This window comes from Hyla sarda, unplaced genomic scaffold (assembly GCF_029499605.1).
Source record: "Hyla sarda isolate aHylSar1 unplaced genomic scaffold, aHylSar1.hap1 scaffold_920, whole genome shotgun sequence".
Lineage (NCBI taxonomy): Eukaryota > Metazoa > Chordata > Amphibia > Anura > Hylidae > Hyla > Hyla sarda.
This window is the reverse complement of record NW_026610950.1, coordinates 95166-111365: the sequence shown is the minus strand read 5'-3', so window position 1 is coordinate 111365 and position 16200 is coordinate 95166. Positions and strand designations below refer to the sequence as shown.

At 44.5% G+C, this 16200-nt stretch overlaps 3 non-coding genes and 1 pseudogene across 3 annotated transcripts; all 4 read left to right on the top strand.

Annotated features, from left to right (window-relative positions):
* Positions 1-5471: 5471 nt before the first annotated feature.
* On the top strand, positions 5472-5676 carry LOC130349632 (U2 spliceosomal RNA; annotated as a pseudogene).
* Positions 5677-7766: 2090 nt separating this feature from the next.
* On the top strand, positions 7767-7957 carry LOC130349663 (U2 spliceosomal RNA). The gene has a single exon (XR_008886942.1). It is a non-coding gene; the product is annotated as a U2 spliceosomal RNA (small nuclear RNA).
* Positions 7958-10035: 2078 nt separating this feature from the next.
* Positions 10036-10226, top strand: LOC130349645 (U2 spliceosomal RNA). The gene has a single exon (XR_008886926.1). It is a non-coding gene; the product is annotated as a U2 spliceosomal RNA (small nuclear RNA).
* Positions 10227-12323: 2097 nt separating this feature from the next.
* Positions 12324-12514, top strand: LOC130349662 (U2 spliceosomal RNA). Its single transcript, XR_008886941.1, has one exon. It is a non-coding gene; the product is annotated as a U2 spliceosomal RNA (small nuclear RNA).
* Positions 12515-16200: the final 3686 nt, after the last annotated feature.

The window sequence follows — 16200 nt, the reverse complement described above, 5'->3', positions numbered from 1 at the left end:
CCCGTGGGTGTTGGTTTGATACCGTTTGGGGACAGCCAAGGAGGCATCTGCAGGCAACAAAGGTAGGTGTGTGCTTGTGTGTGTGTTTCCTATGCAGATCCTAAGCCCAGTGTCACATGCAAGTAGGAGGAGTAAGAAGGGTTCCTGGCAAATCCGGGTTATGGATTGCATTTAAAAAGGCCCCGTGGGAGTGCAATGGGCCCCTGTCTTGCTGCTTAGCAATAATGGTATGGGTTTAGGTTCTGCTGTGTGTACTGGTGGTTGACTGCCCCCCAGCCCAGAGTGTGCATGGAAAATTGTCTGGCAGCCTCCCTGACAGCAAGCAGTGATAGTGCCCATGAAGGGGACCTTGTTGGGCCCGCCCCTTTCACGGTTATCGCTTCTCGGCCTTTTGGCTAAGATCACGTGTGGATTTCTGTGCGTGGTTTGGGTTGAAAGGAGTGGTGATCGGGGCCCTCTTTACGGGGGGCCCTGGATTGTTGCTGAGCTGCGATCGTGGGTTTTACCTGCAAAAATGAGCGAGAAGGCGCGTGGACTTGAGGACACGGTGCGGATCTACGTTCCTGGCGAGCACCGGGGGACGATCGGACTTGACCAAATCGTTGTGGAGATTCTTCGCAAGCTTGATTACCTACAGGTATGGAATGTATTGGCTATACAGGATTTTCCTAGGCAAGGAATTTATGATATTACTTTTTGTGGTTCTGAGATTTGCCAGAGAGTCTATATGGATCTTGAAGAAATGAAGAGGAAAAGTGAGCCTGCTATAATGAAGAAGATTAAAGTGGAACCGTTATTTATGAATACAACAAAGGTAGTAATTGTCCACATGTATAATCCTAAGGTTTCTGATGAAATGGTTACAAACTTTTTGTTCCGGTATTGCGAGGAAGTGAAATTTATAGGAAGACTTAAGAACAAGTTTGGGTACTTTAATTGTAAGAGAAAGTTTATTGTAAAATTTAAAAAAGATGAAGGAATGCAAGATGGAAGGAAGAGCATACCACAGGTGTTTTCTATCGGAGGAGAGAGAGGTTTCTGCTTTTATGAAGGCCAGTTGCAATATTGTAGAAAGTGCCATGCCTATGGCCATGTGCAGGATTATTGCCCTGAGAAAGGAGAATGTTGCAGAAATTGTGGGAAAACTGGTCATGAAGCAAGTATTTGTACAGAGAAGAAGACATGTGATATCTGTGGAAGTGAGGAACATTTGGCAAGAGGCTGTGATATGTGGTATAAAAAGAAGAGAAGTTATGCTGATGCAGCTGGGAATAGAGGAGAACAAAGAGAAAAAGGGGGAGGGAGGTTTGTTCCTGGAGTTGGTGAGAGTGTGAGTGTGAGTGTTAATGTGGCACAGGTGGCTGAGGAAAGTTCTGTGATAGTGGAGCACATTAGCACTCAGGAGAGGTCAGGGGAGGAGGGTGTTTCCACTGCTGTGACTGGTGAGGAGACAGGTGTGGGAGGTGAATTTACCTTGGTGAAAAAGAAAAAAGCAAAAAAAGTGAAAGTGGTGGAGAAAATTGAGACAGTGTATGGTGATGTTCTTTCTAGTGAAGAGGCTATGGATGATATTGAATGTCCAAACCCAATTGTGGGGGAGGAGGAGGGAATGGAAGTTGTTGGGTCATCTCAGAGATCTCTAACACCTGGTCAGAGAGTTTCTCGCAGTAAGGAAGAAGAGGAGGAGGAAGATGAGGATGTGCAGGTTGTGAATAAAAGGTGTAAGACAGGGAGCTGGTCTGAGGATCAGGAAGCCCTTGTTCTTGGTAGTGATAATGAAATAGACAGGGACTCTAACATAGGGTCGCCTGATTGTTTTGCAAGTTTACATAGGAAAGTTGAAGGCCAAAATGTTAATTTCTAAGTTAAGATGGATTTTAAAGCATTTGGTTTTCTTTTCCTAGTTATTATGACTTTGGTTGTAACAACTATTAATGTAAGAAGTATTGAGTCTGAAATTAGGAGAGCTGCAATTTTTGATATTCTTGAGAATGTTAGAAGTGATGTGATATGTTTACAGGAGTGTGCAATAAAGTCAGTACCTTATGCAAATGAGTGGAAGTGTGGGCAGTCCTTCTGGTCCACATGTGCAGAAAACAAAAATGAAGGTGTTGGGATTTTATTGCGAAACAGGGACATTAAAGTTTTAAATTGCCAAACTTTAGTACCTGGTCGTTGTATGGTTTTAATTTTTGAGGTTTTGGGCCAGAGGATGAGAATTTTTAATGTGTATGCTCCAGCAGAAAAACAAGCACGTTTGTCTTTTTTAGAGTCCCTTAAGTTTTTTATCCCTGGTCGTGAAGATACTATTATTGTTGGCGATTTTAACTGCATTAGATCCGTCAATGATCGTGAGAGCTCTGCTGAGGTTAGAACTGATATTACTTCCAATGTTTTAAATCAATTTATTCAAGACTTGCATTTTACTGATGTTGGACTGATGGTTAGCACTGATGAAAGATATACGTACATATCAGATAGTGGCCGCTGTAAATCCCGGATCGATTACATCCTGGTCTCTGATGGGATTAAGGTGGTCCGGTGCAATCAAATGATGTCAACTTTCTCAGACCACAAGATGGTGTCGGCTGAGATAAGTGTCACAGAGTCCCTTCATTTTGGGAGGGGGCTCTGGAAATTAAATGTAAGTCTATTGGAAGATGAGGAAATAATGGCTGGTTTTAATCATGTGTTTTTATCCTGTGCTTCTAAACAACCTGATTTTAGTAATGTCTTAGTGTGGTGGGAATGGGCTAAAGGAGAGTTTTCTAATTTCTTTAAGATGTTTTGCATAAAGAGAGCACAAGAGAAGAGGAGGAGTGATGAAAGGCTTGTATCCCGGTTAGAGACTCTCTATAAGTTTAAACGTGTTGGTGTGGAGGTGGAGGATGAGATTGTTAAGGTGAAGGGGGAGATGAAAAAAAGGTTGTTGGAAAAGGGAAGGAATATTGTATATAAGTCTAAAGTGCAGCACCTAGAAGAAAATGAGCAGTGTACACGGTATTTCTTTAAAAAATGTTTTAATGCTAAAGGTGTTTTTAAATCTGTTTTTACCCCTACGGGGGAAGTTTTTGGAGAGGAGATGGTGAAGGAGATTGGCAGATTTTATGAGACACTCTTTAGTAATAAGAGCAGAGCCAGTGAGACGGAGATGAATGATTATTGTAATATTTTGGAGAATAATGTTCCTGTTGAAAAAGTAGATTTTTTGATTGATGATGTTAGTGAAGGGGAGATCAAGCAGGCCCTGGATAAGATGGCCAAAGGGAAGACACCAGGCTGTGATGGTCTCCCCGCTGAGTTTTATTCCGCGTTCTGGAATATTTTAAGTAAAGAGTTTACACGGGTGGTGCAATATGTTTTTAACTCAGGTGTTTTAGCTGAATCTATGAAGAAAGGGGTCATAACATTAATTCATAAAAAAGGTGATGGCAGAGATCTTAAAAATTGGAGACCTATAACTTTATTAAATTGTGACTACAAGATAATTGCTAAGATTGTGGCTAATAGACTGAGTGATGTAGTGGACCACCTTGTGGGAGAATACCAAGTTTGTGCAGTACCGAAAAGAAAAATAACAGATAATTTGTTGCTTTTAAGAGACTCTATTTATTACAGTAACTTTAACAAGAATGCACTGTTTGTTGAGTCCATAGATTTCGAAAAGGCTTATGATAAGGTTGCACATGATTTTATGTTCATTGCTTTGAAACACTTAGGTATTCCAGAAAAGTTATTATCTGTTATTATGAGTTTTTATCATGGGGTGACAAGTCAGATTTTAGTAAATGGGCATGTGGGGCCTGCTTTTAATGTCTTGTCTGGAGTCAGACAGGGATGCCCACTCTCCCCAATTCTGTTTATATGCGTTATAGAGGGCCTGTTGAAGAATGTGCAGAAAGATAAATGTGTGAGTGGTGTTTTTATTCCAGGTAGTGATGGTAGTAAGTTAAAGGTTTTAAGTTATATGGACGATGTGGTTTTTACTTGTACATCCCAAGCAGATCTCAACAGAGTAAATTTGCATGTGAGGATTTTTTGTTGTGTGGCTGGGATGAATGTGAACTGGGGGAAGTGCCAATTATGCAGTTTTGGGAACCAAGAGAATATAGTAGTGGATGGTGTTAAGGAAAAAGAAGACATTGAAGTGCTAGGAGTGATATTTGATAAAGACCTCAAAGGAAAGAAAAGTTATGAGACTTTGGACAGTAAAATTGAGAAGAAGCTATCCTTCTGGAGGTTAAGGAACTTGTCACTTAAAGGGAAAGTTCTTATCATTAAGTCTGTAATCCTACCGCTTCTCTTGTATACGGCTATGGTGCTTCCTCCAGGGAAGTTATGGACTAGGAGAGTCACAAGGAAGCTTTTTGTGTTCTTCTGGGGGTCTAAGATGGAGAAAATGAGAAGAGAAGAAGTGATGAAGAGTATGAATTTGGGCGGATATAACTTTCCAAACATTGATCTGTTTTTAAAGGTGCACTATTTTCTTTTAATTTTTAAATTGATACAGTGCAATAATAGGGCGGCAGACATGAGTAAATACCTTGCAGGATGGTTGTTTTCCAAATGGGGCTGGTGTGAGAGGGATTTGAGGAGACCCATAGCACATGTGATACCTACCTTCTATGTGCTCCTCAGGTCTTTCAATGATCAATTTGGTTTGAGCTCTTTAGGTGAACCTGATAAAAAGAAAATAGAACAAGAAATAAGGAAAAATGAGAGATTATATGAAGTACCATTCTGCACTAATGCTCAGTCTGTGAAGATTTGGAAGTTTTTTAAAGTTATTGGACTATCAAACAGACAAAAAGACGTTAGTTGGATGTCCTTTCATGGCTGCCTCCCAACCCGATCTTTTTTAAATGGAAGAGGTTTGAGAATAAGTGACAGATGCCCAAGAGAGGGTTGTGGAGGTAGAGAAGACTTAGTGCACCTTTATTGGGACTGTTTTTATGCAAAAGAATTTTTTATGTTTTTAAAGAAGTTTTTAATCCAACTCACTGGATATAACAGTTTTTCTTTTGAGAAAGTTTTTATTGGTCAAGATCTTAGTAAAAAGGAAGATACACGTACTAATTGGATTCTTTTTTCTGTTTTTAAAGAGGTTTTATGGGACTCACGCAATTTGCTTGTTTTTAAAAATGTTGTTATTTCTCCGAGGGAATTGAAAAGATTGTTTTTAGGAAGGATTTTTACTATCTTTCTACTGGACAAAAAGAGAATTGGTGAAGAAGAAGCGGAGAAAATCTGGATGCATACACGATGGAAAAATTTATAAGAAGTACGTAAAGGAGAAAGCTGTAAGTTTTTGACCAATTTCTGTGATTGTTTTTGACATGTTTTTTTGTTTTGTTGTTTGGTCACTTTTTCTTGGCACTCGGTTCCCTTAGTTAGTTTTTTCCGTATGATGTTTTTTCAGATATTGTTTTAAGTGACGAGTCTTGGTAGGTGACCTGATGATCGTCCAAACAATAGTCTGTAACTGAAGAAAAAAAAAAAGAAAAAAAAAAAAAAAAAAAAAAATCTGTTCTTATCAGTTTAATATCTGATATGTCCCCTATCTGGGGACCATATATTAAATGGATTTTTGAGAACGGGGGCCGATTTCGAAGCTTGCTTCCGTCGCCCTATGCATTGACCCGATATGGCAGTATCTTCGGGTACAGTGCACCACCCCCTTACAGGGTTAAAAAGAAAGATTCCTACTTTCATTGCTACCTGCTTGCTGGCTAGCCAGCTAGCCAGCCCTGTGGGCCTTGCTGCTGCTGCAGCCAAAAAACAAAAGGTGGTGCTGCTGCTGCTTCTGCTGCTTCTGCTTCTGCTTGTGTCTGGCCCCTGTTGGAGCGTCCAGGCACAGGACTTCTGCTGCTGCTGACTAAATGGCCTCCTTAATTGGATCATTTGAGTAGCCAGCACACCTGTGCAGGTAGGGCATGACATGATAGGCAGCTGCCTTGATAGCGGGTGGGTGCTGAATGTTCCTAATTGACAAAATAAGATTAATGCTTATGAAGAAATATAAAATCTCATCCCTTCCCCAATATCGCGCCACACCCCTACCCCTTAATTCCCTGGTTGAACGTGATGGACATATGTCTTTTTTCGACCGTACTAACTATGTAACTATGTAACATAACATGGGGGGGGGGGGGGGGGTCTCCTGGCTATTCACACAGGTGTGTCATTGCTGTACATTGACCATGCATTGCTTCTGTGGTATTGCAAAGGCAAAGACAAATGCTTCCAGCCATCCATTGCACTAATGGATTGGTCATCAGCTGGCTGTCTATGTCCCGCATCAATATAGACCAAAGTACAGAGGGTTAGGCTATGCTATTGTGCACCTACCTGATGCATCAGAAGGTGCGAGGCCCTTGCTAAATTCTGTGCACAGACTTTGAGATCTATGCTTTAGACTGTATCTAAACCTGCTCCAACATGGACTGACATTCTGGCCTACTTTCAGCCGATGCGACTTGTCTGTCGCTGAACAGTCGCTTTTTATGTATTCAGCACCTATGTATAATGTTGTAAAAATGCTCTAGAAGCTAAAGTCGCAGAAATGTCACACATATTTGGCCTGCAACTTTCTGTGCGACAAATTCAGACAGGAAAAATCAGTATAAATCCTTAGAAAATTATCCCCCAGTGTCTCCATCTGCTGGCGGTATTGAATAAGCATTGCTGCACTGATGGGGTATGCATTAGACGAAAAAAAAGAAGAAAAAGAAGAATAATACGCCCAGAAAAGAGGCGAAAAGGAGAAAAACGTAAAAAAACGTGAAAAAAAAGTAAGAGGAAGAGAAGGGAAAAAAAGGTGGAAATGGGTTTAAAAGTGATTTCGGCGGAGAAATATATATATATATATATATATATATATATATATATATATATGCGCACACACACACATAGATATAAACGTATTCTCCGTTGAGATATTGCAGCCGCTGCTGTGTCCAGGCCCAGGAGCCTTAGCACTGTGCTGTGATGTCACTCAATACCACTGACATCACTAGGTGTAAACAACATCTCTCCTTTGCTGTGTATGTGACTATGGAGCTGTTTGGTGATGTCGTCTATTACGGCCTTCATAGAAGCAACAGGAGATTGTTGCATCCATCTTGAACCCTCAGAACTACAGTGCTATGATGTCACTCACTTCCACAGGCCTTGCAGAGTGTAAACAACAACAACCCAGCTTTGTTGTGTATGTAACCAAAGGGATTTGTGATGTCACCTAGAACCTTCACAGCAGCGACAGCTTTATGAGGAGCATCAGCACTGCTCTGCCTGAGCAGAACCATCACCGCCATAGGTTGTCAAATAACCCGGATTTAACCCACACAGGTAAGTCCAATGGGGTGCAGGCATGTCCTCTATGCTTACAGCTTCCCGTGGGTGTTGGTTTGATACCGTTTGGGGACAGCCAAGGAGGCATCTGCAGGCAACAAAGGTAGGTGTGTGCTTGTGTGTGTGTTTCCTATGCAGATCCTAAGCCCAGTGTCACATGCAAGTAGGAGGAGTAAGAAGGGTTCCTGGCAAATCCGGGTTATGGATTGCATTTAAAAAGGCCCCGTGGGAGTGCAATGGGCCCCTGTCTTGCTGCTTAGCAATAATGGTATGGGTTTAGGTTCTGCTGTGTGTACTGGTGGTTGACTGCCCCCCAGCCCAGAGTGTGCATGGAAAATTGTCTGGCAGCCTCCCTGACAGCAAGCAGTGATAGTGCCCATGAAGGGGACCTTGTTGGGCCCGCCCCTTTCACGGTTATCGCTTCTCGGCCTTTTGGCTAAGATCAAGTGTAGTATCTGTTCTTATCAGTTTAATATCTGATACGTCCCCTATCTGGGGACCATATATTAAATGGATTTTTGAGAACGGGGGCCGATTTCGAAGCTTGCTTCCGTCGCCCTATGCATTGACCCGATATGGCAGTATCTTCGGGTACAGTGCACCACCCCCTTACAGGGTTAAAAAGAAAGATTCCTACTTTCATTGCTACCTGCTTGCTGGCTAGCCAGCTAGCCAGCCCTGTGGGCCTTGCTGCTGCTGCAGCCAAAAAACAAAAGGTGGTGCTGCTGCTGCTTCTGCTGCTTCTGCTTCTGCTTGTGTCTGGCCCCTGTTGGAGCGTCCAGGCACAGGACTTCTGCTGCTGCTGACTAAATGGCCTCCTTAATTGGATCATTTGAGTAGCCAGCACACCTGTGCAGGTAGGGCATGACATGATAGGCAGCTGCCTTGATAGCGGGTGGGTGCTGAATGTTCCTAATTGACAAAATAAGATTAATGCTTATGAAGAAATATAAAATCTCATCCCTTCCCCAATATCGCGCCACACCCCTACCCCTTAATTCCCTGGTTGAACGTGATGGACATATGTCTTTTTTCGACCGTACTAACTATGTAACTATGTAACATAACATGGGGGGGTCTCCTGGCTGTTCACACAGGTGTGTCATTGCTGTACATTGACCATGCATTGCTTCTGTGGTATTGCAAAGGCAAAGACAAATGCTTCCAGCCATCCATTGCACTAATGGATTGGTCATCAGCTGGCTGTCTATGTCCCGCATCAATATAGACCAAAGTACAGAGGGTTAGGCTATGCTATTGTGCACCTACCTGATGCATCAGAAGGTGCGAGGCCCTTGCTAAATTCTGTGCACAGACTTTGAGATCTATGCTTTAGACTGTATCTAAACCTGCTCCAACATGGACTGACATTCTGGCCTACTTTCAGCCGATGCGACTTGTCTGTCGCTGAACAGTCGCTTTTTATGTATTCAGCACCTATGTATAATGTTGTAAAAATGCTCTAGAAGCTAAAGTCGCAGAAATGTCACACATATTTGGCCTGCAACTTTCTGTGCGACAAATTCAGACAGGAAAAATCAGTATAAATCCTTAGAAAATTATCCCCCAGTGTCTCCATCTGCTGGCGGTATTGAATAAGCATTGCTGCACTGATGGGGTATGCATTAGACGAAAAAAAAGAAGAAAAAGAAGAATAATACGCCCAGAAAAGAGGCGAAAAGGAGAAAAACGTAAAAAAACGTGAAAAAAAAGTAAGAGGAAGAGAAGGGAAAAAAAGGTGGAAATGGGTTTAAAAGTGATTTCGGCGGAGAAATATATATATATATATATATATATATATATATATATATATGCGCACACACACACATAGATATAAACGTATTCTCCGTTGAGATATTGCAGCCGCTGCTGTGTCCAGGCCCAGGAGCCTTAGCACTGTGCTGTGATGTCACTCAATACCACTGACATCACTAGGTGTAAACAACATCTCTCCTTTGCTGTGTATGTGACTATGGAGCTGTTTGGTGATGTCGTCTATTACGGCCTTCATAGAAGCAACAGGAGATTGTTGCATCCATCTTGAACCCTCAGAACTACAGTGCTATGATGTCACTCACTTCCACAGGCCTTGCAGAGTGTAAACAACAACAACCCAGCTTTGTTGTGTATGTAACCATAGGGATTTGTGATGTCACCTAGAACCTTCACAGCAGCGACAGCTTTATGAGGAGCATCAGCACTGCTCTGCCTGAGCAGAACCATCACCGCCATAGGTTGTCAAATAACCCGGATTTAACCCACACAGGTAAGTCCAATGGGGTGCAGGCATGTCCTCTATGCTTACAGCTTCCCGTGGGTGTTGGTTTGATACCGTTTGGGGACAGCCAAGGAGGCATCTGCAGGCAACAAAGGTAGGTGTGTGCTTGTGTGTGTGTTTCCTATGCAGATCCTAAGCCCAGTGTCACATGCAAGTAGGAGGAGTAAGAAGGGTTCCTGGCAAATCCGGGTTATGGATTGCATTTAAAAAGGCCCCGTGGGAGTGCAATGGGCCCCTGTCTTGCTGCTTAGCAATAATGGTATGGGTTTAGGTTCTGCTGTGTGTACTGGTGGTTGACTGCCCCCCAGCCCAGAGTGTGCATGGAAAATTGTCTGGCAGCCTCCCTGACAGCAAGCAGTGATAGTGCCCATGAAGGGGACCTTGTTGGGCCCGCCCCTTTCACGGTTATCGCTTCTCGGCCTTTTGGCTAAGATCAAGTGTAGTATCTGTTCTTATCAGTTTAATATCTGATACGTCCCCTATCTGGGGACCATATATTAAATGGATTTTTGAGAACGGGGGCCGATTTAGAAGCTTGCTTCCGTCGCCCTATGCATTGACCCGATATGGCAGTATCTTCGGGTACAGTGCACCACCCCCTTACAGGGTTAAAAAGAAAGATTCCTACTTTCATTGCTACCTGCTTGCTGGCTAGCCAGCTAGCCAGCCCTGTGGGCCTTGCTGCTGCTGCAGCCAAAAAACAAAAGGTGGTGCTGCTGCTGCTTCTGCTGCTTCTGCTTCTGCTTGTGTCTGGCCCCTGTTGGAGCGTCCAGGCACAGGACTTCTGCTGCTGCTGACTAAATGGCCTCCTTAATTGGATCATTTGAGTAGCCAGCACACCTGTGCAGGTAGGGCATGACATGATAGGCAGCTGCCTTGATAGCGGGTGGGTGCTGAATGTTCCTAATTGACAAAATAAGATTAATGCTTATGAAGAAATATAAAATCTCATCCCTTCCCCAATATCGCGCCACACCCCTACCCCTTAATTCCCTGGTTGAACGTGATGGACATATGTCTTTTTTCGACCGTACTAACTATGTAACTATGTAACATAACATGGGGGGGGGGGGGGGGGGGGGGTCTCCTGGCTGTTCACACAGGTGTGTCATTGCTGTACATTGACCATGCATTGCTTCTGTGGTATTGCAAAGGCAAAGACAAATGCTTCCAGCCATCCATTGCACTAATGGATTGGTCATCAGCTGGCTGTCTATGTCCCGCATCAATATAGACCAAAGTACAGAGGGTTAGGCTATGCTATTGTGCACCTACCTGATGCATCAGAAGGTGCGAGGCCCTTGCTAAATTCTGTGCACAGACTTTGAGATCTATGCTTTAGACTGTATCTAAACCTGCTCCAACATGGACTGACATTCTGGCCTACTTTCAGCCGATGCGACTTGTCTGTCGCTGAACAGTCGCTTTTTATGTATTCAGCACCTATGTATAATGTTGTAAAAATGCTCTAGAAGCTAAAGTCGCAGAAATGTCACACATATTTGGCCTGCAACTTTCTGTGCGACAAATTCAGACAGGAAAAATCAGTATAAATCCTTAGAAAATTATCCCCCAGTGTCTCCATCTGCTGGCGGTATTGAATAAGCATTGCTGCACTGATGGGGTATGCATTAGACGAAAAAAAAGAAGAAAAAGAAGAATAATACGCCCAGAAAAGAGGCGAAAAGGAGAAAAACGTAAAAAAACGTGAAAAAAAAGTAAGAGGAAGAGAAGGGAAAAAAAGGTGGAAATGGGTTTAAAAGTGATTTCGGCGGAGAAATATATATATATATATATATATATATATATATATATATATATATGCGCACACACACACATAGATATAAACGTATTCTCCGTTGAGATATTGCAGCCGCTGCTGTGTCCAGGCCCAGGAGCCTTAGCACTGTGCTGTGATGTCACTCAATACCACTGACATCACTAGGTGTAAACAACATCTTTCCTTTGCTGTGTATGTGACTATGGAGCTGTTTGGTGATGTCGTCTATTACGGCCTTCATAGAAGCAACAGGAGATTGTTGCATCCATCTTGAACCCTCAGAACTACAGTGCTATGATGTCACTCACTTCCACAGGCCTTGCAGAGTGTAAACAACAACAACCCAGCTTTGTTGTGTATGTAACCAAAGGGATTTGTGATGTCACCTAGAACCTTCACAGCAGCGACAGCTTTATGAGGAGCATCAGCACTGCTCTGCCTGAGCAGAACCATCACCGCCATAGGTTGTCAAATAACCCGGATTTAACCCACACAGGTAAGTCCAATGGGGTGCAGGCATGTCCTCTATGCTTACAGCTTCCCGTGGGTGTTGGTTTGATACCGTTTGGGGACAGCCAAGGAGGCATCTGCAGGCAACAAAGGTAGGTGTGTGCTTGTGTGTGTGTTTCCTATGCAGATCCTAAGCCCAGTGTCACATGCAAGTAGGAGGAGTAAGAAGGGTTCCTGGCAAATCCGGGTTATGGATTGCATTTAAAAAGGCCCCGTGGGAGTGCAATGGGCCCCTGTCTTGCTGCTTAGCAATAATGGTATGGGTTTAGGTTCTGCTGTGTGTACTGGTGGTTGACTGCCCCCCAGCCCAGAGTGTGCATGGAAAATTGTCTGGCAGCCTCCCTGACAGCAAGCAGTGATAGTGCCCATGAAGGGGACCTTGTTGGGCCCGCCCCTTTCACGGTTATCGCTTCTCGGCCTTTTGGCTAAGATCAAGTGTAGTATCTGTTCTTATCAGTTTAATATCTGATACGTCCCCTATCTGGGGACCATATATTAAATGGATTTTTGAGAACGGGGGCCGATTTCGAAGCTTGCTTCCGTCGCCCTATGCATTGACCCGATATGGCAGTATCTTCGGGTACAGTGCACCACCCCCTTACAGGGTTAAAAAGAAAGATTCCTACTTTCATTGCTACCTGCTTGCTGGCTAGCCAGCTAGCCAGCCCTGTGGGCCTTGCTGCTGCTGCAGCCAAAAAACAAAAGGTGGTGCTGCTGCTGCTTCTGCTGCTTCTGCTTCTGCTTGTGTCTGGCCCCTGTTGGAGCGTCCAGGCACAGGACTTCTGCTGCTGCTGACTAAATGGCCTCCTTAATTGGATCATTTGAGTAGCCAGCACACCTGTGCAGGTAGGGCATGACATGATAGGCAGCTGCCTTGATAGCGGGTGGGTGCTGAATGTTCCTAATTGACAAAATAAGATTAATGCTTATGAAGAAATATAAAATCTCATCCCTTCCCCAATATCGCGCCACACCCCTACCCCTTAATTCCCTGGTTGAACGTGATGGACATATGTCTTTTTTCGACCGTACTAACTATGTAACATAACATGGGGGGGGGGGGGGGGGGTCTCCTGGCTGTTCACACAGGTGTGTCATTGCTGTACATTGACCATGCATTGCTTCTGTGGTATTGCAAAGGCAAAGACAAATGCTTCCAGCCATCCATTGCACTAATGGATTGGTCATCAGCTGGCTGTCTATGTCCCGCATCAATATAGACCAAAGTACAGAGGGTTAGGCTATGCTATTGTGCACCTACCTGATGCATCAGAAGGTGCGAGGCCCTTGCTAAATTCTGTGCACAGACTTTGAGATCTATGCTTTAGACTGTATCTAAACCTGCTCCAACATGGACTGACATTCTGGCCTACTTTCAGCCGATGCGACTTGTCTGTCGCTGAACAGTCGCTTTTTATGTATTCAGCACCTATGTATAATGTTGTAAAAATGCTCTAGAAGCTAAAGTCGCAGAAATGTCACACATATTTGGCCTGCAACTTTCTGTGCGACAAATTCAGACAGGAAAAATCAGTATAAATCCTTAGAAAATTATCCCCCAGTGTCTCCATCTGCTGGCGGTATTGAATAAGCATTGCTGCACTGATGGGGTATGCATTAGACGAAAAAAAAGAAGAAAAAGAAGAATAATACGCCCAGAAAAGAGGCGAAAAGGAGAAAAACGTTAAAAAACGTGAAAAAAAAGTAAGAGGAAGAGAAGGGAAAAAAAGGTGGAAATGGGTTTAAAAGTGATTTCGGCGGAGAAATATATATATATATATATATATATATATATATATATATATATATGCGCACACACACACATAGATATAAACGTATTCTCCGTTGAGATATTGCAGCCGCTGCTGTGTCCAGGCCCAGGAGCCTTAGCACTGTGCTGTGATGTCACTCAATACCACTGACATCACTAGGTGTAAACAACATCTCTCCTTTGCTGTGTATGTGACTATGGAGCTGTTTGGTGATGTCGTCTATTACGGCCTTCATAGAAGCAACAGGAGATTGTTGCATCCATCTTGAACCCTCAGAACTACAGTGCTATGATGTCACTCACTTCCATAGGCCTTGCAGAGTGTAAACAACAACAACCCAGCTTTGTTGTGTATGTAACCAAAGGGATTTGTGATGTCACCTAGAACCTTCACAGCAGCGACAGCTTTATGAGGAGCATCAGCACTGCTCTGCCTGAGCAGAACCATCACCGCCATAGGTTGTCAAATAACCCGGATTTAACCCACACAGGTAAGTCCAATGGGGTGCAGGCATGTCCTCTATGCTTACAGCTTCCCGTGGGTGTTGGTTTGATACCGTTTGGGGACAGCCAAGGAGGCATCTGCAGGCAACAAAGGTAGGTGTGTGCTTGTGTGTGTGTTTCCTATGCAGATCCTAAGCCCAGTGTCACATGCAAGTAGGAGGAGTAAGAAGGGTTCCTGGCAAATCCGGGTTATGGATTGCATTTAAAAAGGCCCCGTGGGAGTGCAATGGGCCCTTGTCTTGCTGCTTAGCAATAATGGTATGGGTTTAGGTTCTGCTGTGTGTACTGGTGGTTGACTGCCCCCCAGCCCAGAGTGTGCATGGAAAATTGTCTGGCAGCCTCCCTGACAGCAAGCAGTGATAGTGCCCATGAAGGGGACCTTGTTGGGCCCGCCCCTTTCACGGTTATCGCTTCTCGGCCTTTTGGCTAAGATCAAGTGTCTTGCCCTAAGGTATTCGGGTACCCCTCTCCTCGGCCTTGTGGGATCGCCCAGGTTTATTGCCTGGGCTTCACCCACCTGCTGCTATTGGGGAGAGGGCTTAGTCCCAGGATAACGGGAAGGTGATCATCGGAGGACGGGTCTGCCGGAGAGGATGGCTAATGCGCCGAACGCTCCTAATACAGTACGGCTGTTTATCGAGGAGGAAAAGAGGAGTGCCTACGGGATTTTGCATGTCCAGCAGAAGGTCGTGGAAGGAGTGCTGAGGATGCCGCATGCTTCCATCTTCTGTGTCCAGGTCTTTCCCAGCCAAGGATTCTTTGACGTGACCTTCTACAACCTGGATGATCTCCGTACCTGTCTCTACCGGAGTAAGGAGAATGCTTCTCACCCTGACCTACAAGGGATCCGATTCATTTCCTGCGAGGCTCGGCCTAAGAAAGTTCCAGTGGTAGTGCATATGTACAACCCTTTTGTGCGGGATGAGGAGATCCAGACCTTTCTAAGAAGGTATTGTGTGTCTGTTTCTGGTGCGGAGAGGAAAAATAACATCCTGGGGACTTTCACAGGCATGAGACGTTTTTGGGTGGAGTTTAGGCCTGCCCCCGAGGGTGGTGCTGAAGGTTTTTGTCACCCCCCGCAGAACTTTGCGATAGGGAACAACAGGGGGTTTCTGCACTACCCGGGGATGCCAAGTTTTTGCCGGGACTGTTTTTGCTTTGGTCATACCAGAGAGAACTGTACAACCGGGCAGGTTTGCAGGAACTGCCACAAGCCTGATCACCGCACTGCAGACTGTCCCGAGAAACGCAAGTGTCATTTCTGTGGTTCTTCGGATCACCTGGCTAGGAGTTGCCCCACTTACCAGTCCGGGGCACCCCGATCATATGCAATGGCTCTTCGAGGTGGGACAGTTCCTGAGGACTCCAATGCTGCCAGGGCAGGCGATGCAGAGGTTAGCGTGCTGACCAGTGAAGCAGAGTCTGCCCCTGTTTTTCCTTCCATTTCTAGGTCTGTTCCGGATGCTTTGGTGGCAGAGGGGGAGAAGGCGGAGTCTGTTTCGGGGGCATCTGTTTCGGAGGCCTCTGATCCGCCAGAGGAGATGACTGTGGACAAAGAATCCTTGAAGAGAAAGATGCCGGTGGAAGAATCGGAGGATGACTGTCCGACTCCTCAGAGTCAAAGGATTGAGGACTTTCCTAGCCCGGGAAGGGAGGAGGCAGGTGGAGGGTCGTCATGTCAGATTGATTCTGACTCCTCTTTATCCTCCCTGGGCACAGGTTATTTGGAGGAATGTTCAGTCAAAAAATTGACAAAGACTCTTAAGTTTAAGGAAGGGGAGGCAAAAAATAAGGGTAGAGGTCGGGGAAAGGCTAGGCCTCCTTTTGATAATGCTTGATTTTGTATTTCCTTTTTTTCCTTCAAATGTTTGAATGAGTTTAACAATTGGTTCTCTAAATGTCCGCAGTATTAGATCTTTAGAAAGGAGATCCGCCATTTTTGATTTACTTTCTAGATATTCTTTTGATGTTCTAGGTCTCCAGGAGTGCTGCTTGGATGGGGAGCCA